At 35.8% G+C, this 25278-nt stretch overlaps 1 non-coding gene across 1 annotated transcript; it reads left to right on the top strand.

Moving 5' to 3' along the window:
* The first annotated feature begins 7479 nt into the window (after positions 1-7479).
* On the top strand, positions 7480-7586 carry LOC145168107 (small nucleolar RNA R71). The gene has a single exon (XR_013741694.1). It is a non-coding gene; the product is annotated as a small nucleolar RNA R71 (small nucleolar RNA).
* Positions 7587-25278: the final 17692 nt, after the last annotated feature.

Genomic DNA, 25278 nt, shown 5'->3' on the forward strand with positions numbered 1-25278 from the left:
ATTTGATCCTTGACACCCAATCCTGCCATTACCGATCATAAGAGAGAGGCTGGATTCCTAGAACAATTTCCAAAAGGTTTTACTATATGACCAATATCCATAGAGATAGAACTCCAAGATTCCAACTTGTGATCACAACCTATATCAATGAGCAACCCAACCATAAACCTTATCAAACCAAAACAATATCTTGATTGTAGTAACAAAACAGATCCTTTATAAGCACAACTTATCGACATAACTCCATGAATTGAATAAAGTTGTTCTAATATCCTAACCTGCAACTCAAATGTCTGCTACTTTATACTTACCAAAAAAAGATTGAACCCAAAGCATCGACAACTGATACAAATCGAGCACCTTTGAACAGTCAAAACAACTAAACAAACTCATACAAAAATGTACCACCCACACCCAGAAGTTGATGGATCATGACAGTTCCTACCCTAATAGTGATAGCAATCGATCCAATCGAGCTAACAAACCCTATAACTGACATCCAACTTGAGCAGTACAAGCACCACTGAACTTTATCTTTGTTGTCTCAACATGGATAACCGACTACACCAAAATATTTTCCTGGAAGCTTCCGATGCGAGAACCACATGAACATCCCTGAAAGCATTAAGTTGACAACAACTCACCTTGCACACGCGTTCTGAAAAATCTCTTATACCTCTCATCCACGAAAGATATTAATCATCTTGAATTCCAAAAACAATTAATGTACTCGCACTGCAAATTTCCCCGACCCATTGTGATGAAGCCATCAAAATCCATCTGGCTGCCGATACTCCAAGCAGGATACCCAGGTCGCTTCTACCCATAGTTCACACCATCGCTGACTGTCCCCTCCCGAACTGACGCCTATAACCGGCTCAACCAAATACTCTTCTAACATGAGTCTTGATATGAAAAAGTGGCATATGAAAAAACTCTTGATCAATAATAACTAGACAATCAAAGAAGAAAATACGATCCTTAGGTGGAGACTTAGCTAAACCGAATATAACTTCTTACACACAATCAGATGATCATAAATGTAAATACTAAGAGCATGAAGTAAATGAATACGTTACATACCCACGAGGTCTTGAGGTCTTGACTCCGCCTCCTGAAAAACCACGAATGATAGGGTATGAGCCACCCATTTCGTCAAACCTGGGCAATTTTCCCTAATATGACTAAGATGATGACAATGAGAATATAATTCTACCTCCAGGATGCAATATTGGTGACCATGGCCTTTCTGTCCACACCTGCCACATCTGAACTTGCGGGGTATAGGCTCGTAGGTTCCTCCACCCTTAACATAAGTGTCATGGTCCCTCAGGTCTCCAATACTTGGCACGACAACAATAAGCTTCTTAGATGTTGCTAGTAGAGTCGAGTCACGAGTCCACTTCCTCTTTCCCAGCTCAATCTCCCGCTCCTGTGTTACCTTATCAATCATGTCAGCTGACTGGACTGATGTGATCTGCTCCTCAGACTTGGCAACCAACCTGTCATAGATACGTCCAATAATGCCAGGTAACTCCTCTTGTAAGGTCTACGAGACCTCAGCAACAATCCAATAACGGGCTCGATCCCTCGAAAGTCAGGATGCAAATCCCAACTTCAATACCTCCTGACAGAGACTAGTCCGCTAAGCATTCTCCATGTCAGCGATTCATGATCCATTGCCCACTAGCAATAGGGTCCTTCTACCTGAATGACTCTGGGGCTCGGCAAGCCTTGAAATCCCGACAAGATAGAGTCTGTGCCTTAATCTGACCAGCCGCAATATCTGCACGAAAAGCACCAAGACACTCGTCCAACTACTCCATGATCCCCTCCTTGATGGTACCAAACATCACAGGAGTCGTATCCAAAATATCGTGAGTGATCTCATATGATACTAACTCGTGAATCCTCTCATCAGTTGGCTCAACACCAGAGCATGCACCTTAACTAGAACCAAAACCTCCTCCGTGAGTACTCATCACCATTATTGAAAGCAACCATACAATTATGAAAATATACACAAAGAATCCTCATTCTGAAGGCTTCCTAAAATCTTTGTGGCTTTCCTTGATTCGAGTTCGGATTCTATACTTTCAGTAGTACATGCCCAATAATACCTTCCATACTGTTAGACGGGTTGTCGCACCTGATTTAAACAAATAAAATAATCACTGTTGGTTGCACTAAAAATATAGCACATGAAAGCAGGGTCGAATCCTCAGGGACACAACCTAACGGTCAATGCCTTTTTGCATCAGACACATTCTAGTCAAAACAAAAATTATTAAAAGGGGGTTTCGAATTAAACCAAAAATAAACAAAATGCAGTGATATTAAATTAAAGAAAAATCAATAAGAAAAACGATTTCAGTTCCACTGCGACTTTCCTAATCATGCAATTAGTTTAGATCTGGTTATTTGAGTTGCATTATATCTAAGCTGGTACTGAGATAAACTAACAAGCTCTAGTATAATCTCTTTTACCTAAATTAGTTAATCAAAACAAGCTCTTTGAATTAACGATAAATTTTTATTGTTCAATTAAACAAGCTCTTAATTAAATCAGAAACGCAACTTTATGTTCTGTGTAAAATTCCCAGCATTACACAATACTTCTCACAAGCTCGGAAGCGTAAAGGTATGATTTTTTCAGTTTATACCAGAGTTAAATCCCAACACGGAACCAATCTGATATTTGTTACTTTTTACCAGTTGACAAGAATAATTACAGATTCTATTAACTGATTAACTGGAATGATAAAACCCTAGCTAGGTGATTAGACTAACAAGAATTAAAATCAAACGTTCTTTAAGCTCAAAACTGAAAAATCTAGATAGAAACACAAAAACAAAACCAGATCTGAAAACTAATCACATGAAAAGTACTATTCTAGATAGAATTGAAAATTAGGTTTTAGCCAGACATGGTTAAAAACGAAACTAAAATAGTAGAAAGAAACATTTATTGATAAATCTAGATAAACTAAACGAATGCGATGATTTGCAGTCTTCAGATCTTCATAAATCGCTGAAAGTATTCAGAAATCGTCTTCAGAAGGGTATTTTGTCGTCTGGAATCGTCTAACCCCCGAATATGATAATGAGGGTCGTAATTATATGCGAGACGGAAACTTCCAAAGAAAGATACCGAAAAATGCAATCGCATGTTGACTATAAGCGATCGCAGGTTTTTGAATTTATTCCAGATTTGCCCCTAAATGAGGCAAGATGCTATTTTCGATCTTTATGGAACTTTGGGCCATTTATGCAATCGCAGGTATTGTTTTTTTTTTCTTCAGATGACTTCTAGATGACTTATTCTGACCCTGGGAAACTTCGTGGCAAAAATGCTATCGCAGAAAAACATGTGATCACATTTTTGTCATGTGTAATTGCAGATTTGGCCTTTTTCACAAACATCAAAGTCGTCCGAAATTGTATCTACTTTTCAGAACATTTTGTATCTCGTCAATCGTAGTTATGGTTCATGAGATATGGTCAAAATACTGACAGGGGGTCAAAGCTGCCAACAACATCCTTTAGCTTCAAATTGTAGCAATCTATCTTCGTATGATCAATCCGATCGAATGTTTCTTGACCAAAACATATTCCAGGAATTCCTTAACATCCTACTTCAGTTCCAACTCCATTTAGGTTCCAAATATGCATCCAACTTCTCTTAAAGTACTGCTCCACTCGAACTATCTGAAAATGACACAAAAATGCTAGCAGTACGGAAATTCTGATAAAAGACACGAGCTAAACATTATTTAAATAAATGACATGCAAATGTACAAAATATGATGCTAAATTATAATAAAAACTATCCTAAAAGATGCATAAAATAACATCTAACAAATCTCCCCAAGCTTTAACCTTACTTGCCCTCAAGTAAGAAAAAGATAAAACATTATAAACAAATGGAAAGATGTAGATGAACTAAAAAGAATTTAGAACAAAATAAAAGAAAATAAAAATACTTCACTCTTTTTTTGTTCACATGATCAGATTTCACAACGAGGAAGCTCTAATGAAACCACTACCTAGACAACAGTCTCAATACCTTTATTGCATATTCAAAATTCATATTTAATAAGTCAAACCAAGCTTGAGCAAATAATTTTTACGCCGAATTAAATTTGTGAAAACAGTGTATTTTTAAAAATAATTTCACGAAAATTCGTTTATAAAAACTTAGCTTGGCCAACCCCTCCTTTTTTTTCCCGAACTCATCCAGTAAACGCGGTAAGCTCGATTATGGAAAGAAAATCCAAGCTTACCCCTATGATTCCACTATCGAGGGATCAATCTCATTATACCACACATTTTCTTTGTCTTGATCAACTCTTTAGATTTAACTTGCTTGGTTCTTGATTTCGACTTGGATTTGACATTGAATTGTAGATTTCTTCAAGTTTATTGATGTACCATTTCTAACATATGTATTGACTGGGCGCTGATTTCACTTTGAGGCCCACCATATCTTCAATACTTCAAAAATGATAATAAATTGTGGGTATAACAAGAGTTCCCTCCCAAACTCAAAAGGCGTAGAAACTATAGGCTTCAGTACTCCAAGGAAAGATAAGGTTTATCCAATCTAGGTTCTTTTTAATGCATTTAAGGAAAATATTTCTAAAACACGGTTCGGTTTTCCATCCCAGACTTCCATTGTAAAAATTATCCGACTCTTATGTTGATTCATATCGAAAACATTTAAAGCACTTGAAAAGATAATTCTTAAAAATTGATTGTAATGAGACTGTTATTTTCGGTTACTATTACACTTCATCTTATCAGAGCTATCGAATGTAAAAAGATATCCCATCTCATGTAAAATTTTTAATTTTTTAAATTTTTTATGCAGAATGTAAAAATAAAAACAACTAGAAATAACATCGTTTTGGGTTTTTCTATATTTTATGAATGCAAAAAAAAAGTAAAATATTTTTTGGATTTTCGAATTTTTATACAAGAACTGCAAATTTTTACACTAATTTGTTAATTTTCACACTAACCCCCTCCCCAAGCTTAAAATGATGCATCATCCTCAATGCTCAGAGAGAAATGAACAACTCAATAAAGCATATAAAAGCAAAAAAGGTGTAGCAAGGAATGAATGTACCTGATAAGTTTGTAGAAATTCTAATTTTGACGATGAATGTGGCGAAAAATCCGAATATCAGCAACTCTGCCGATCCTCTAATTTCCCCAAGCTTGTTTGGAACTGCGACCATTTCTTTGGTGAAAGCATACAAAAAAATTAAAAAAAACTACTCATCGGGTTGCCTTCCGGAAAGCCGCCCATTTTGAAAGTCGTTGGCTCGACTTTGCCCAACCAAATTTGCTAATTGGTGTGGTTGGGAATTCTTTGAAGCTCAACTATCTTCCTTATCACTCCAGATCCCTTCAAATATAGTAAGGTGGGTGGATCTGGAACTTGTTCAGCAAACTGAAAAGACTCCAGATTGTATTCATATAAGTCTTTCATATTTTCAGATTTCTTTCTCTTTCTGATCTTCTGTTTCTTTATAGAAATCTCCTATTTGAATTTTTCAGATTCTTTTCTTTTCATATTTATACCAGAAATCACCTTTCCCTCTTTTTCTTTCTCCAAAACCATTTCTTTCATAATCGTCTCTGATTTTTCCTTAGCAAAAATGAGCTTCTCTTTCACCTCCTCAAGCTTTCCATTTTACAACTCTTCTGATATGTATAATAAATTTATGTCTATAATTTTTTTTTTGCACAGAAACATTAAAAAAACTCACAGAAGCCCTGAGATAAAGAACTGTTGGTACCCAGATAATTTACAGAATTATTATCACAAGGAAAAATAACATCATTAATTTTAAAGTTAACCATTTCCTCATCAAACTCCATTGCAATCATGCCATTAAAAACATGTATTTTTGTTTTTGCAGTTTTCATAAACGACATTCCCAAAATGATAGAATTTGTATCTGAAGTGTCCAAATTTCCCATGTCCAAAAATATAAAAATCAGCGGGAAAAATAAGATTATCCACTTGGACAAGAACATCCTCCAATACACCTTTTGGGTGTACTATCGAGTGGCCAACCAACTGGATAATTGTCCCGGTTTTCTATAAAGTTCCCATTTTTTATTTTTCAAAAATAGAATATGGAAGGAAATTGACCGAAGCTCCAAGTTCAAGCATAACATTTGAAAAATTAAGGTTCGCCAACTTACAAGGAACTGAGAAAATTCTCGGATCCTTGAACTTTGGAGGCAAACGTTTTTGAAAATTTAAAGAAATATTTGTGCCAGCTTTTATAGTTTCATTAAATTTCATTTTTTTTAGAAATACATAAATCTTTCAGAAACTTGGCATAACGAGGAATGTGTTTTATAACATTTAAAAGTGGAATATTTACCTAAACCTTACGAAAAAATTTCCATGATGTCCTCATCCTCTCTTTCGTGCTTTGTATTCTTTAGTCTTGATGGGAATGGATGTAAAGGCTTGTATTCTTTCAGATTTGACTTCACTAGTGTTGGAGTTTATTTTTCTTCGAGCTTTTCAGATTCTTCTTCAACCAACACCTCTTCATATTCTTCCTCTTCTTTTTCTGTTTCTTTTACATCTTCTGCTTCTACCAGAACTTCTTCGTATTTCTCTTCAACTTCTTTTTCTGGTTCAGATGTGCCTAGATCTCCATAACTTTTCCCACTTCTCATGGAAAAAACACTAACATTATGCTTTGGATTATTTTTAATGTGGCCTGGTAACTTTCCTTGAGATTTCAAACGACCTATAGAAGTGGCAAGGTGAGACACCTTCTGTTCCACATTCTTGATACTGGCTTCGGTTTCTATCTGGAATGCTTGGGTGCTTGTGGCAAGACTCTTCACTATATACTCTAAGGCCACGATGGAACTGTTGGGTTACTGATGTGTGTTCTGATTCTGAAAATTCGAATTCTAAAAATTATGTTGATTTGGATTCTGAAAGTTTTGTTGTTGAAAGTTTTTCTAAAAGCCCGACTGTTGATAATTTCACTGCTCATGGAATCCGGGTGGCATCTGATATTGTTGTTTCTACTGAAAATTATTCTGATAATTGTTATGGTAGCCTCCGATAACTTTTACTGTAGTTTTATCCTCTTGCAATAATGGACACATATATGTTGGATGTTCCGTCTTCAAGCAGATCCCACATGGTTTCTTTGCAACTATTTTTTTCCTTTGTCAAGAGCAGAACAACTTTTGTCAGTTCAGAAATCTGAGACTCCAGATGGGAATTGCTGACTTCCTTGACACCCCTTGGCTGATGTGGATACCACTCGCCTTCATTTCTGGAATGTTTTGACTCTATTTCCAACTACTCGATCATCTCTCGGATTTCAGTTGGCGTCATATCGCCTAAGGAACCTCCACTTGACGCATTTATTAGACGCCCTCTCCATGGGTGTGAGAACTTCACATAAATAATTATAGAGTTGGTAATCACTGATCCCATGTTGTGGGCACCGAACCAACGACTTCTTGAACCTCTCCCAGTAAATATGTAAAGCTTCTCTTTTTCCTTGTTTGATACCAAGGATTTCTCTTCTGAGACTGGAAACTCGCATTTCTGGAAAATATTTCTCTAAAAACATATTCGCAAGTTTTATCCAAGTGGTGATGGAACCAGATGGGAGTTCATGTAGCCATTGTCTTGCTTAATCTTGAAGTGAAAATAGGAATGCCCTTAGCTTTATCTGGTCTTCAGTTATCGCATGTAGGTCCATTCCTGCACAAACCACATGAAATTCCTTGAGGAATTTATGTGGGTCTTCGTTTTCTAGACTTCGGAATGTGGGAAGAAGATGTATCAGCCCATATTTGAGTTTGAAGTTCTGGGCTTCTAAAAAAGTAATGCATAGGGGATGCTGATTGACTTCTTGGGTGGCCCACTCTCTGATAGTATTTTCTGCTTCGTCTCCCTTCATGTCGGATTCTTTATATTCGGTTTCTCAAGAGTTTGTGGTTTTAGATTTGACTGAGGGTGGTGGGGAATATGTTTTAAAAGGACTGTTAGAAGGTAAAGATTGGGATACTTTCGGAAAAGACAAAAAATTCGGATCTGGTTTGTTCCACAAGGGACTGCCTTGTGGTGTGGTAATTTCAGGTGGTAGGGAGGATGATGAACCAAATAAACCAGCTGATTGTTTTTTCTTTGCTGCTTCTTTCTTCAGTTTCTCTGCAGTTCTTTTGATTTCTGGATCAAAAGCTAGAGGTGTACCTGAACGAAATTTTTTGGGCATAAAACTATTAAAAAGCACCGTGTCCCTGGAAACGACGCCAATTTGTTAGACCAGTTGTCGCACCCGATTTAAACAAATAAAATAATCACTGCTGGTTGCGCTAGAAATATGGCATAGGGAAGCAGGGTCACAACCTAACAGTCAATGCCTTTTTGCATCAGACACATTCTAGTCAAAACAGAAATTATTAAAATGGGGTTTTAAATTAAACTAAAAACTAAATAAAATGCAATGATATTAAATTAAACAAAAATCAATATAAAAAACGATTTCAGTTTTGCTCTGACTTTGCTAATCATGCAATTAGTTCAGATCTGGTTATTTGAGATGCGTTCTATCTAAGCGGGTATTGAGAAAAACTAACAAAGTCTAGTATAATCTCTTTTACCTAAATTAGTTAATCAAAACAAGCTCTTTGAATTAACCATAACTTTTTACTCTTCAATTAAACAAGATCTTAATTAAATCAGAAAAGCAGCTTTATGTTTTGTGTAAAATTCCAGCAATACCCAATACTTCTCACAAGCTCGGAAGCGTAAATGTATGATTTTTTCAGTTTATACCAGAGTTAAATCCCAACACAGAACCAATCTGATACTTGTTACTTTTTACCTGTTGACAAGAACAATTATGGATTCTATTAACTGATTAATTGGAATGATAAAACCTTGGCTGGGTGATCAGACTAACAAGAACTAAAAATCAAACGTTCTTTAAGCTCAAAACTGAAAAATCTAGATAGAAACACAAAAAAAAAAACAGATATGAAAACTAATCACATGAAAAGTACTAGTCTATGCAGATCTAAAAACTAGGATCCACACATGGCTAAAAACGAAACACAAATAGTAGAAAGAAACATTTACTGATAAATATAGATAAACTAAACGAATGTGATGATTCGCAGTCATCAGATCTTCATAAATCATTTATGGATTCAGAAATTATCTTTAGAAGGGTATTCTGTCGTCTGGAATCGTCTAACCCCTGAATGTGATAATGAGGGTCTTATTTATATGTGAGATAGAAACTTCCGGAGAAAGATACCGAAAAATGTGATCACAGGCTGACCATATGCGATCGCGGGTTTTTGAATTTTCTCTAGATTTGCCCATAAATGATGCAGGATGCTATTTTCAACGTTTCTGGAACTTTGGGCCATTTATGTGACCTGAAGTATCTTGTATGCAATCACAGGTTTTGGTTTTTTTCATCAAATGACTTATTCTGACCCTGGGAAACTTCGTGGCAAAAATGCGATTGTAGAAAAACATGCGATCATAACTGTGATCGCATTTTGGCCTATGTAATCGAAGATTTATCCTTTTTCACAAACATTACGGTCGTCCGAAATTGTGTCTAGTTTTCAGAACATTTTGAATCTCCTTAATTGGAGTTACGGTTCATGCGATATGGTTAAAATACTGACAAGGGGTAAAAGCTGCCAACAACATCCTTTAGCTTCATATTGTAGCAATCTATCTTCGTATGATCAATTCAATCAAATGTTTCTTGATCAAAACATATTCCAAGCATTCCTTAACACTCTCCTTCAGTTCCAACTCCATTTAGGTTCCAAATATGCATCCAACTTCTCCTAAAGTACTGCTCCACTCGAACTATCTGAAAATGACACAAAAATGCTAGTAGTACGGAAATTCTGATAAAAGACACGAGCTAAACATTATTTAAATAAATGACATGAAAATGTACAAAATATGATGCTAAATGATAATAAAAACTATCCTAAAAGATGCATAAAATGGCATCTAACACATACCTATCCATACTTTCCTTAAGAATCATCTAGAATCCTCTAAGTTACCTTCTCAAACTGGTATTCATAAAACCTGTTAAACAGCGCACCATTCCCATTAAAGTAATTCCTAGGCTCTCCTAGGATCCCCACCTCACCCTGCTATCAGCTGCTGAAGTACTCCTACTAAATTCAGCTAACTACTTCATGAATACAATTACATGCAACAAAACTTAAGTAATCTTTTGAATAAAAGACCCAACCCTACAACAGTTGGACTCAATCGAGAGTTGCACATTAGAGCCAAGTGAACCTCTCTAAGATTATTTGACCTTTGCAGCATGTAACTTAACATATTCATGAAATAATTAACTCACATCAATATGAGTCCTACAAAGCACAAAACAAGCAACGTTCGAGCAGTAGAACTCTACATGCCACAAAACATCAGAAGACATCCCTAACTCACTTGCTGCTACAATGCTAGGAACTTCCACTAACATTGTCATTTACCTTATGCATGCAAATTATACACAATATATGATCAAATAGACTGTCGAATAAATGACACTACCCTAAGCCTACAACCAGATGTGGAACATGAAATAAGGCTAAATCAGTCATTCTAGGGCTATATGATCCTAACCGTATACAACTTTTAGCCATACACTTTGCAATAAATTCCCCTAACATAGATTCCAATCTATCATCACATCCAATTTCTCCTAGGCTACAAGGCATCACGAATGAAGCCATTTTATCCAACATCTAAAATCCATTATAGCATGCAGTTCTAAATGCTCAACCAACAGGCATATAAATGCATCTCTCCTAGCCTTCTATAATGCAATCCTAAGCAGATCCTTATCCCTAATCTACCATGTAATTCTCATATACTCATACTAGAATAATAAGCATAACACATGTATCAGTATTTTGGGTAATACTTGTTGGATTAGTGTCTAAGTCCATAACTATAATTGGTATGTACTTGACCCGACTCGGCATGGTCCATTTGGGTTGCATGGCATCAGAACATTTGGATAGACCGTTTATGAGGAAAAGACATTTTGTGACATATTAATATATTATAAGTTCTAATATATTAATATGAAATCATGTTATTTAATTAGTATTGATCAAGAATTAATTTGGACTTAATTTAGTGATCAAAAAGAGACTAATTAAATATATAGGGATTGATTGTGTAAATCATTCATTCTTATATATGTGGGCTTATGATCCAAGATTCCTTTATGTTGGGTTTAACCCATGTGGTGATCCATGGATACTCCATGGAGGTTAAAACCCATGGAGCATAAGGAATGGGTAAAGTCATGAGTTACATGGTGTAACCCTAATAGCCACACTATATAAGAACCCCTTTAGTTCAAGAAATTGGCACTAGTGATACATATTTTGAGGGCTAGCCGATTTGAACATGTATGTCTTCTTCTCATGGTTATTCCTAGAGTTCATGATGTTGTGTGAACCATTTGAGGTGTCACACTTGGGGCACTAGGCTCTCAAGCTTCATGGAGTCAAGCAACAACAACAAGGTATGTATTCTATCTATTTTATTATCCTAGTATCAATGTTTTGGTATGCTAGTTAGGATAATACCTTGGATAATCATATTTGCATGTATAATAGAGAAAACATAGATCCAAGGTATTTAGGGTTGCATGTACACTTAGGAGTGTTAGAATGCTCAAAACCCAACAGTGGTATCAGAGCCTAGGCTTGTTTTCAATTATACTTGATGCAAATTGCTGAAAAATGCTGAAAAAGTCGAATTTCGGGCATTCTGGGCACTGGAGTCGCCGAGTCCACTGATGAACTCGCCGAGTCCATGAAGAAAATCATCCTACTCGGCGAGTAGGAGCCCCAGACAGCATATTTTCGAGTTTTTTTTGGCTAGAAATGGACTAGAAACATTACCCTAAGATGTTTTTGAACTTATAAACTTGTTTTTGATGTGATAATGTTCATACTAATCCAATTTCAAAGATAATTGTCAATAGATTCATGTTTTGTATTAGTTTAGTGATTAGGCTAATTACATGGAAAAGTTTGATTTGAATTATCTTGTTCTTATGAGTTGCTTAGATTAATAGAAAAGTTAATTGATTATGTGTTTTCAATCCATTTTAATCTAAGAGTTGATTCTAAAATGTGTTTTTGTAACTTGTCCTCAAGTTATATGAAAAGTCACATTTAAGTTTCATAAAACTCATAAAATTTGGCAATGGTTACAAAAATGAAGAGTCTTGTCCTTAAGTTATGGAGGTTCAAGAGTCACTTCATTAAGTAATAAAATGTGTAACCTTAATTAATTCCATAAGTTACAAAAATAAAGAAAAGTTACATTCTTTTATTAGTTTAAAGTCTTCCATAACTTGTCCTCAAGTTATGGAACTTGAAGAGTTTTTTTTAATTAAAACTAATTCAAACACATAAGTTATGGAATTAATTAGTTTTGAATAATTTCAAAACTTGCCCTCGAGTTTTGGAATTTGAAAAGTTTTCTCTTATGAATACTTTAATTCCAAGTTAAGCCCTTAGAATTTTAAAAGTTAAAATTCAACCCTTATACTTTATAATATTATAAGTTAATAATATATATATGTATAAGAGAAAGTCAGTCTTACCGTTAGTAGGCCTCATTCACGAAGCCGGTCTATAAGGGGGGTATAAGGTTACTGCCTATAAAATGGCAGTTTAATGGGTGTCCACTCTCACCCACCGCTTCCTTGACTGGTGGAGGGTCGTTAGCCGAACGGGTAGGACAAGGACTAGAAATCTCCCTTAATTAAAAGTATTAATGATAAATACTAAGTAACTAAACACTTGTACATTCCCAATCTTAGTTACTTAGGAAAATGTGAAAAGGTGCTAACCCATGAAATTACACTTTGTACCTTACCAAGTCATTAGTGGAGCGTGTGTGGTTAACCGGCACACTAATAAGGACTAGTAAGAGTGGCAAAGGGTAACTTGACTCTATTATAGATCGGTGGAGCGTGTGTGGTTAACCGGCACATCGATTAGGTGATAAAGTTAAGGGTACCAAGTCAATTTGCATGGTTATTCACACCTTGTTTGTGATCCTCGGCATCCCAGTCACAAACTTGAGAGGGCACAATCGAGATTCAAACATGCCATTGAAAGTTCAATGTATCTCAAAAGATCTAGGAGTTTCAAATCCAATTAAAACTTAATTATATTTCGTTTTTCATGGTGGAAATTGGTAAATCGTCATTTACCTACCTTCAACTATTTTATAACTTGGATTACGGCATCCCTCTTCCAGTTATAAATAGGTTGTTGGGTCCTAGCCTTAATATTTCATATTGGGTGTTATATTAAGGACTTTAAATCAACTATCTTGAATATCTCCCAAAAGATGATCTTCCCAAATCTCTTGAAACAAGTTTTCCTAAAATGAAGATGATGTCCCATGGAAATCATACTTCTTTCACCTCCTCCAATTATTCTCCCTAACCCACAAGTTCCTGAAAAGTTTAAGGTCACTCAAGCCCTATTGGCAAGCAAAGGTCTATGTGTGATCACATCTTGGAGATGTAGTCACATATTGACAAACCGGGAGAGTTGGGTGTCAAAGCCTAGAGGAAGCTGATGATCAATCACTTTCTAAGTCACATAGTGAGTTCCTTTGGGACTCCTATGAAACAGACTATGACAAGACCCTTAATGATCTTATCTATTTGCTAAGATCAACTTCCTAAAACTTTATGGACATTGACAATGATGACATTGGATATCCAGTAAAGCTCTCTCTTCCCAATGGAAAGGGATCGGCCATAGTCAACTCGGTTGACCAAATGGTAAAGAGAACGGCTAAGTCTGAGATAGTCCCATTATCAAGGGTCTATTGCCAAAGAAAGGGGGATTAGTTGCGAAGCTGCCAAATTTACCTAAGGATGTTAAAGTCAATAAGTTTGACTCTACTTCAGGTAAAGTCCACTATCTAACTCTGCTAAGTTTCTATTATGAGATTCTTGATACATGATGTGACTGGGTCACATGTTGATGTTTTAAGAATCAAAGAAAAAGTGAAGAAACTTAAAGAAAGAATATGCTGAATCTGATGGCATAGATGGATTTCTATCGTATAGTTTGAAGATCGGATTCTTGAGCTACTTCTTAAGAGTTATGATATATTGCTTAGGAATAAATAACAACAAAGTTTTCATGTGCTTTTGCATTGTAAGGATAGTTTTTCCGCAAAGTTTTAAAATAAAAGATTTTTTTTTTTGATTTTATTTATTTTAAAATATCCTTACAATGGCATTTGTGAAAACTTTTGTTGCTTATAAGATTCCATTAAGAGCAAGAGTGGAAATATGAATTGATTCTTTCATTTGTGATAATGTCTAAATTTACCAAATAAGGAAAGATCCTCATCACCCAAGTTTCAATTGGACCGAAACTTGGAATCATGCAAGTTGTATAGTATGATGGATGAGAATTTTTCATCTTTGGAAAATTAAGACTAGTTCCTTGTTCACATGTATATGTGAGTCAAGTGAAGGACTAAGGGATCGAGTACACATTCTTGTGCACTGGTCAAGTCCACCACAAAAGATCGTTAAGGAGGCAACTCTTGTTCAGAAGTGATAGTCAAAATGGAATATGGAAATGTTTCAAAGTTGGAAATTATTCAATCTGTGTAAGATTAGGAAACTTAATGCAAGAAGGATATTTCCAAGGAGCTGATCTCCTTTGGAATGCTCTGTAATGGTTGTTGTCAAGTCTTTCTGACTCTGTGCATAATCATTATAGGAGGATCAATGCATATAAGTTTATAATCTAACAGATTTCAGTAAATGACATGAATTTGGAATTCTTGCATTTGCAGTAAGGATTTGGGACTGTGAAAGAGGATCATTGGAGTTATGTTCAATTGATCTAATTCACAAAGTGAAGATCATAGACAAACATAGTATGCATACTTGGTGTATGGCATGACTAGTGTTTAGAAAACATAGTGTACATGCTTGGAGCATGGGACAACTATTGTTTTAAATTCAAGAATAAAGTTGATAGCTGAAACAGTATACAATGAATAATATGTAATCATATGGTGATAAATAAAAGGTGTTTTATTTATGTTCATAGGTTTTGATACCATATTAGATTCTATTATTATTGTGTTTCATTTTGCACGTTTTGACTTCTAGAATAACTAGGTCGTTCTTCCTGATTGACTAAGTTATTCAAACTATCCACAGTCGGTCATATGTTGGAAGTAGATATGAATCAAGATTGTCATGGGTTGGCTTGTAGAGGTCTAAGATGTTGGACAAGGGGCTACAACACTCATGAGTGCTCATAAGTTCTGAGTATTGGATTCAACCCGCGCTCATTGGAATCACTTCATGGATTTTATCACGAGTGATCATGAGACGATAATATCTTATATTCTTCAAACCTAGAGATATGAGTTGTTACTATGAGTTGGTTGTACATTGATTGCACGAAAACGCATTCGGTAACTCGGTGTTATAAAACGTGCCTTTGTGTATGATTCAACAAGTAGTAGAACAAGCCATATGAGTCGAAGTTTATCCATTCCTTTTACCTTCGGCATAAAAGCGATATCTGTGGGCCCCTCGATGATTTGGTGATGACAAATGTAAGTGCTCGGCCGGGTCTGGACTGATTTGATTTGTTCAATTAGTCAATCGTCATAAATCGGAAATCGGGAAACAACAAATGGACAGAGAGAATGATTATAATCCATGTCTCAGTCCATATGATATCTAGAATGGAGGAATATATGATCCCTTATCTAATGGACAAGTCATTGACAAAGGTCAGAGTTCATCTACAAGGTCAGAGTTCGACAGCGGCTTTTGAGAGCTACGATTGCCAGTTGGTTCCTGAAGTCATACGCAATAATAGTTTTAGACTTATCCAAGTGGGAGACTGTTGGATTAGTGTCTAAGTCCATAACTATAATTGGTATGTACTTGACCCGACTCGGCATGGTCCATTTGGGTTGCATGGCATCGGAACATTTGGATAAACCGTTTATGAGGAAAAGACATTTTGTGACATATTAATATATTATAAGTTCTAATATATTAATATGAAATCATGTTATTTAATTAGTATTGATCAAGAATTAATTTGGGCTTAATTTAGTGATCAAAAAGAGACTAATTAAATATATGGGGATTGATTGTGTAAATCATTCATTCTTATATATGTGGGCTTATGATCCAAGATTCCTTTATGTTGGGTTTAACCCATGTGGTGATCCATGGATACTCCATGGAGGTTAAAACCCATGGAGCATAAGGAATGGGTAAAGTCATGAGTTACATGGTGTAACCCTAATAGCCACACTATATAAGAACCCCTTTAGTTCAAGAAATTGGCACTAGTGATACATATTTTGAGGGCTAGCCGATTTGAACGTGTATGTCTTCTTCTCATGGTTATTCCAAGAGTTCATGATTTTGTGTGAACCATTTGAGGTGTCACACTTGGGGCACTAGGCTCTCAAGCTTCATGGAGTGAAGCAACAACAACAAGGTATGTATTCTATCTATTTTATTATCCTAGTATCAATGTTTTGGTATGCTAGTTAGGATAATACCTTGGATAATCATATTTGCATGTATAATAGAGAAAACATATATCCAAGGTATTTAGGGTTGCATGTACACTTAGGAGTGTTAGAATGCTCAAAACCCAACAATACTTACTTGAGCTCGTCCAATTGCACGTATCACACCCCCTTTATTTGTAGAAATATTTTTAGAAAAAAGTTGTTTTCTTTCAAAAAGTTTACCAATTCCTCATTTTGAGTTTAAATATACCTGCAAGTGTTCCCGAATCCCTCATATAAAGGCTCTGATACCAACATGTAACGTCCCAAAGATACTAAGTAAAAATTTTCTTTAAGTAAACCTGAAACCACTATTCATTCATTCGAAAAACCCAATCAAAGTATAAAAATGTATCAAATAGTTATGAGAGTAAAAAAACAAGCCATAGAATGCGGAACACTGGTGGATGTGATGCAATGACGTCGAGCTCTTCCATTGGGAACCGAAAGTACCTGAAACAATAAACATGAAACCGTAAGCACAAAGCTTAGTGAGTTCCCCAAAGTATTGCATACCATACATACATATCAGCTCAAAGCTATAACAGATCTATTTCACCCCCGAGTCTATCTTGACTCAATTGGTGTTTTTCAACCGAATGGGTCTATTTCACCTCAGAGTCTATTTTAACTCGATTAATATTTTTCAACCGAACGGGTCTATTTCACCCCCAAGTCTATTTCACCCCACATACATAAAGCATACTGGCATATCAGTAAGAGTCACAAAGAAAACAAACACATATAGATATATCAACAAGTGTCACAAAGACAACTATCATCCTACTAACATAATTCGGTGGGCCAGTATTGGTGTCTTCGACCCATGAGTATCGTGAAGATAATCACCTCTCAAACGATAATCAATTGCTACTGCTCTCACTTCCAAAAATATCGATACTATACACCACCTATATAGTCACACATGGTAATCTCTTATCCCTCCTTCTAAAACTAAGAGTTTAACCAAAAGTCAACTCAAATCAAAAGTCAATGGTCAAAGTTGACTTCAGTTGACTTCCACGTCGTGGCCCATAAATGACAACACAGACAGGATTTTCCCAGACGCCACGGCGTGGTGACCTAATGCCACACTGTGGGCACTGGGTTCTTAACAACTTAATGGGTTAAGCTGTTTTCTAAGATTCCAAGAGCTCCAAGCTTAGATCTGGTCATTCCTATAGTCTATATGGATAAAGTTTCCAGCTTTATCCCTCAAGACCATGCAAGAGGTCAAGATCTTATACCCTAGGTCGATTAAAGGTATAACATAGCATGGACTTTGTAACACCCAGTTCAGGTAATTATTTTGTTAAACTGATTTTGGGTGTAAAGCTAGGTCACATCGTGAGAGCTTGTATGTCACATCATGACGTGGCCTCTCGAGAATGCGCATGACTTTAGGACTCGCACCGTGACCAGTTATGGGTTACTATGTAAGACATGTTGCAAGACAAACCCTAATTTTTTTAGGATGTTTCCCATATTTAAAGGAAGTAAGGGCTAGGGATGACTTACCCTCACTCTCCATCACCTCCTAACACTCCCCCTTTAAACCCTAACCCTCCATAGTTGATTTTGATCTCCAATTGGGTGTTTTTTTTAGAAAATAAGAAGAAGAGGAAGAGCATTTTGTGCACCAACTCAGCTTGCAAGTCTTACCATCATCTTTTCTCACACTCTGGACCTTTGTGAGTATTCAAACTTCCTTACTTTATTATTCCAAGTGCTTAGTTCTAAATTTTCCACGAATTTTATTCATCTTTTGGTTATTGGGAGTGTTGGGGTTCCATAAAGTTGCCAACTTTATGGACCCCAAGGTCCTTTGATGTATAGAAGTCATGGATCTAAAGTTTTATATGACCTTGAGTTTTTGCATGAGATATTTACCATATTTTGCGCTATTTTATACCTAGTTTGTGTTAAGACATGCATTGGCCATGCATGTCTAAAAAGCCACGATGTTTATGGTATTCTAGAGTAGATAAGACATTCTATAAGTTTTGGTTGCATGGCTGAAGGGATTAAGAGCTTTATACACAAATTTATCCAGAGCGCTTCTCACGTTGTGACAACCTGGGTTTCACAACATGAGAATGGAAATATTCGATTATTTTGTCTTATTAAGGTCACAACGTGACCAATAGATGGTCACGATGTGACGACCGACTGAGTGACCTTGGAATGTTGACTTTGACCGTTAAACAAGTTTGACTTTAGGTCAAATGGAGTCTTTTGAGCATAGATTGAGGATTGGTCCTTGTTTGTTGTATAGGTAACCTGTAGATCCGATATTTGGATCAGTGATCAGTTCAACTACTTTTAGACATTGAGGTGAGTTTTTCCTCACTGTATTCGGGGGTCGAAGGCACCAAAGTCTTCCCTCTGGACTGTGTATGTATCTAGGTATATAGAATGTGGTATTTTGTAGAGATTGGATAGTCGATAAATCTATATGATTACCTGTTTTGTTGGATATTACTTGTTATTTTATTATGTGCATATGTCGACATATTGTAATGAGCTGGGTTGAGGCGGTCCTACTTTGTGCTGAAGACCAAGATACTCGGGGTGTTCTAGATAGACTGTAGGCCTTGCGAGGCGGTCCAGTTAGGCCGTAGGGCCGCAGAGTGGTCCATATAGGTTGTAGGCCTTACGATGCAGTCCAATCAGGATGAAGGCTCGTATATGCATGTTGTTATCTGTTTGTTTGTCTGTCGTATTTTAGGGGAAACTCACTAAACCTTGGCTTATAGTTTGATTTAATGGTTTCAAGTACATCAGATGATAGGGGAAAGGCGAAGGCGTGATTGTGCACATCATCCTCTGGTATTATATTAATAAAATGATCTTGGAATACTCTGATTTATGACTATGGCTTTTGGAACACATGTTTTGTATGACTTATCGATTATTACATGGTTTCCGAAATGAAAATTTTTACTATGATTTTTGAGATGTTATAAGTTGGTATCAAAGCCCTGGTATGATAGAATTGGATGAACACTTGTGGGATTCCAGACTCAAACTAAGGATCTGCAAAATGTTTTTCACAATTAACTCTAAAAAGATTGACAGAAAGGGATGCGATGTGTACAGTCAGCCGGAGTCAAGGAAAGTGTTCCCCAAGAAACCTGTGCTTTTTCTGTGAATTGATGATATGATATAACTGCATGCTAGTTTTTAGGCTAGGGATCTTCAGGAATTACATGATAGAATTGTCTGATTTTTGGTGCCTGATAACCTAGGACAACTTCATGGTATGCCCTATCGAACTGACATTATTACTGTGGTTGCTTAGTGTGTGCAACTGTTGGGTTTTGAGCATTCTAACACTCCTATGGTGTACATGCAACCCTATAAACCTTGGATCTATGTTTTTTCTATTATACATGCAAATATTAACTATTCCAAGGTTTCATCCTAACTAGCATATTATGAAGCACCTATACTACAAAGTTCTAGTTAGATGACATACCTTTTGATGTAGCTTGATGTCTTCAAGCTTTAAGAGCTTAGCCCCAATAGTGTGGAAGCCTCAAATGGAATCACAAATCACCAAAACACCTTGGAAGAACTTGAGAGAATATGTATGCACACTAAAATCGGCCCACTCTTATTTTCACATACTTGTCCCAATTTTGTGAGCCAAGGACCCCTTTATATATTATGGAGGATTAGGGTTACATCCATGTAAACCCTAATACCCATGACCTTTCATTTACATAGGATCCATGGGTTAAAAGCTCCATGGACCATACATGAAAGCTTAGCCCAACCTAAATGAACTTGGCCCATTCCATATATATAAGAGTCCATATTTAATTAGTTCTTTTTGATCACTTAATTAATTCTAAATTAATTCTTGATCAATACTAATTAAATAATATGATTCCATATTAATATATTAGAACTTATAATATATTAATATAAATCATAAATATACGATTCTTAAAAGACTATCCATATAAATTGTGCCGGTGAAGTGCAACCCAAATGGACCATGCCGGGTCGGGTCAAGTACATACCAAATATAGTTATAGACTTAGACATTAATCCAACAGTCTCCCACTTGGATAAGTCTAAAACTATTATTGAGTATGACTTCAAAACCTAACTGGCAATCGTAGCTCTTAAAGCCGCTGTCGAACTCTGACCTTGTCAATGACTTGTCCATTAGATAAGGGATCATATATTCCTCCATTCTAGATATCATATGGACTGAGACATGGATTATAATCATTCTCTCTGTCCATTTGTTGTTTCCCGATTTTCGATTTATGACTGACTGATTGAACAAATCAAATCAGTCCTGGCTTGGCGAAGCACTCACATGTGTCATTGCTAAATCATCGAGGGGCCCACAGATATCGCTTTTATCCCGAAGGTAAAAGGAATGGATAAACTTCGACTCATATGGCTTGTTCTACTACTTGTTGAATCATACACAAAGGCACGTTTCATAACATCGAGTTACCAATGCGTTTTCGTGCAATCAATGTATAACCAACTCATAGTAACAACTCATATCTCTAGGTTTGAAGAATATAAGACATTATCGTCTCATGATCACTCGTGATAAAATCCATGAAGTGATTCAAATGACCGCGGGTTGAATCCAATACTCAGAACTTATGAGCACTCATGAGTGTTGTAGCACCACTTTGTCCACCAACTTGGACCTCTACAAACCAACCCATGACAGTCTTGATTCATATCTACTTCCAACATATGACCGACTGTGGATGGTTTGAATAACTTAATCATTCAGGAAGAGCGACTTAGTTATTCTGGAAGTCAAAACATGCAAAGTGAAACATAAGAATAAATGAATCAAATATGGTATCAAACCCTATGAATATAAATAAACACTTTTATTTATCACCATACTGATTACTCATTATTCATTGTTTCGGTTTTATCAACTTTATACTTGAATTAAAAACACTAGTTGTCCCATGCTCCAAGCATGTACACTATGTTTTTCTTAAACAATAGTTATGCCATACACCAAGTATGCACTCTATGTTTGTCTATGATCCTTACTTTGTGAAATAAACCAATTGAACATAATTTCAATGATTCTAATTTCACACTCCCAAATCCTTATCGAAAAATGTGAGAATTTCAAATTCCTATCATTTATCGAAATCTGTTTAGATTTTAAACTTATATGCACTGACCCTCCTGTAATGAATATGTACAAAGTCACAAAGACTTGTCAACAGTCATTATAAGGTATTCCAATGGAGATCAACTCCATGGAAACTAAGTCTCATATTCAAAGTACATTGCTTTGGACATGCTTCTTGCATTAAGTTTTCTAATCTTACACAGATAACTTCCACCTATGGAGACAACTCCATATTCTCATTTTGACTATCACTTCTGAATAAGAGATCCCTCTTTTCAGAATATGTCAATATAGTCCTTCCAAAATTAGCACTATACTTCCAACTGACCCTGAGCAACCAATCTTTGGTAAACCTCAGATTGTCCTCGACAATTGCTTAATCATTTTAGTCATATCCAATTCTAGACCTTTTCCTTTCTTAATGCCTCTGGGCATTTGGAAAAATTTAGAAATGACAAATATTATAGCACATGCAATCGATCCTGTACCCAAAGCAAATGGTACACGATTCATGATGTCTCACATAAAGACATGATTCTAGACCAGTCTTTTGGTACAATATTTTTATTTGCCATGTTTTCAAATTTTGACTATGAAGAGGGATGTCGTAATCATAATCGAATTTTGAGAACGCAATATATAGAATTTCCTTAAGTTGAACCAATCCAACATGAAATTCATATATATATTCTTGCCTAAAGATGATTAAGGTCTCAATCTAAGCCTTTAGAACTGAAATGAAGTATATCCTCTCCCTTAATTATAGCAAAACAACTTTTTTAATCCCTGCAGCCTCACGAATTTAAACTTTTGTTTTCTATAATTAACATTGCTAACTTGCAACACTAACAATAATTATCATGCTCCCACTAACAGGATGATTATTAGCATAACACTTATGCTCTAGTAGCTTTGACATGTACTTAGAAATCAGCTGGACTTCTAGAAATCAATACTTTATTGACTTTCTTACCAAAGTTCAGATTTCTGATACGGGATGCTTTGATAAAACTTTATCAGAATCATATACCTTTCCTTAGATAACATGCATGTATGTCTAAACAATTTCAGAACTATGAAAAGGGATGCCGTAATCATAGTCTCAATTGTTTAGACCTTTTGCCATCTGCTTCAAATCTACTTGGTGGAAGTGTTTCCTCACCATCATTTTCATGAATCGGAGAGAAACCTTATGACCCTTAGATTTTATGGTGTATGTGTTCTTATCCATGTGAATCGTCAAAACCATAGTCACAAGACAAGGATAATGACAAATCCAAACTCATATGGACAGAACTTATGCAATCTTAACTTCTTGCTACCTGGCAGTACAGGGCCTGTCATTGCTTCCAAGTTGTTATGCGACCAATTGAGAACTTTCAGAACTCCTATGCAAAGCCAACTTTAACTGGAATGGGCACAAAATATGTCAACACGATAGGTTATAAACCTCAAGTCGTGTGCTAGTGAAGAACCTCAATTTTTATTCTTGATTAGTTCTTGAAATTCTTTTTAGGATCTTTAAGACTCCCACTATCCTCTTGACATATAAGACTATCTTGCCAAATATTCAAGAGATAGTGCGGATTCTTTATCAAGACAAACACTTCACACAATTGGCCTTAGTTGGTCTTTGTTTTATCCAAAACATCACAACTTACCAATTTTAAATGTACAAGAGTAGGACACTTTTACTCTTACATTTGACAAGTGTTTTAAACCTTTCTTTAAGATATGTCACTCAAGTTACAATCTTGGAGTATGACTCTAAGAATTGTTTTGGAACGAAGTATGACTCATCTTCCTGATCTAACCATTTCAACAATTCATGACTCCTCTTCTTAGTCATAAGAATGCACTAAGATGACCTTTAGAGGACTAATTGTGATATGATTTCTAAATCATTAAGATGATCACAAACATGATACTAAAGTACTCTCCCATCTTTTCAGATTTGAGAAACTTTTATCTTTCTGCCTAATTTGATTCTTCCCATTCGTTCTGCCATACATTGAGACTTTTCCAATGTTTCAGAATTATACTTAAACTTGTAAGTATAACCATATTTACTAAACTTTAGTAAATCAAATAGTCTTAACGAGCTTTGTGGTGGACATGACCAGTGCACAAGAATGTGTACTCGATCCCTTTAGTCCTTCACTTGACTCACACATCCATGTGAACAAGTAATTAGTCTTGATTTTCCAATGCTTGAAAGTTCTCATTCATCATACTATTCAACTTGCATGATTCCAAGTTTCGGTCCAATTGAAACTTGGGCGATGAGGAACTTTCCTGATTTGGTAAATTTAGACACTACCACAAATGAAAGAATCAAATCCATTTTCCAATATTGCTGTCGGTGGAATCATATAAGCAACAATTTTCCACAAATGCCATTGTAAGGATACTTCAAATAAATAAAATTAAACAATTTTCTTTTATTTTAAAACTTTGCGGAAAAACTTATCCTTACAATCCACATGGAAAATTGTTGTTATCTATTCCTTAGCAATATATCATAACTTCTTAAGCAACTGCTCAAAATTCTGATGCGATCGAAATCCACCTTCGCGATCAGAATCAGCATATACTTCCTTTAAGATTTCTCTGTATTCTTTGATTCTTAAAACATCAACATGTGACCCAGTCACATCTTGTAATGAGGATCTCAGAATAGAACTTAACAGAGTTAGATAATGGGCTCTACCTGATGTAGAGTCAAACTTATTGACTTTAACATCCTTAGGTAAATTTGGCAGCTTTGCAATCAACGCCCCTTCCTTTGGAAAAATAAACATATGGACCCTTTGGTAATGGGACTATCTCAGACTTAGCCTTTATCTTTACCATTTGGTCAACCGGGTTGACTATGGCCAATCCCTTTCCATTGGGAAGAGAATGATTTAGCCTTTCTCATCCTAACGAGCATATTATGAAGCACCTATACTACAAAGTTCTAGTTAGATGACATACCTTTTGATGTAGCTTGATGTCTTCAAGCTTTAAGAGCTTAGCCCCAATAGTGTGGAAGCCTCAAATGGAATCACAAATCACCAAAACACCTTGGAAGAACTTGAGAGAATATGTATGCACACTAAAATCGGCCCACTCTTATTTTCACACACTTGTCCCAATTTTGTGAGCCAAGGACCCCTTTATATATTATGGAGGATTAGGGTTACATCCATGTAAACCCTAATACCCATGACCTTTCATTTACATAGGATCCATGGGTTAAAAGCTCCATGGACCATCCATGAAAGCTTAGCCCAACCTAAATGAACTTGGCCCATTCCATATATATAAGAGTCCATATTTAGTTAGTTCTTTTTGATCACTTAATTAATTCTAAATTAATTCTTGATCAATACTAATTAAATAATATGATTCCATATTAATATATTAGAACTTATAATATATTAATATAAATCATAAATATACTATTCTCAAAAGACTATCCATATAAATTGTG

The sequence above is a fragment of the Lactuca virosa genome, chromosome 3, assembly GCF_052849685.1.
Source record: "Lactuca virosa cultivar CGN04683 chromosome 3, Lactuca_virosa_CGN04683_v6, whole genome shotgun sequence".
In the NCBI taxonomy this organism is placed as follows: Eukaryota; Viridiplantae; Streptophyta; class Magnoliopsida; order Asterales; family Asteraceae; genus Lactuca; species Lactuca virosa.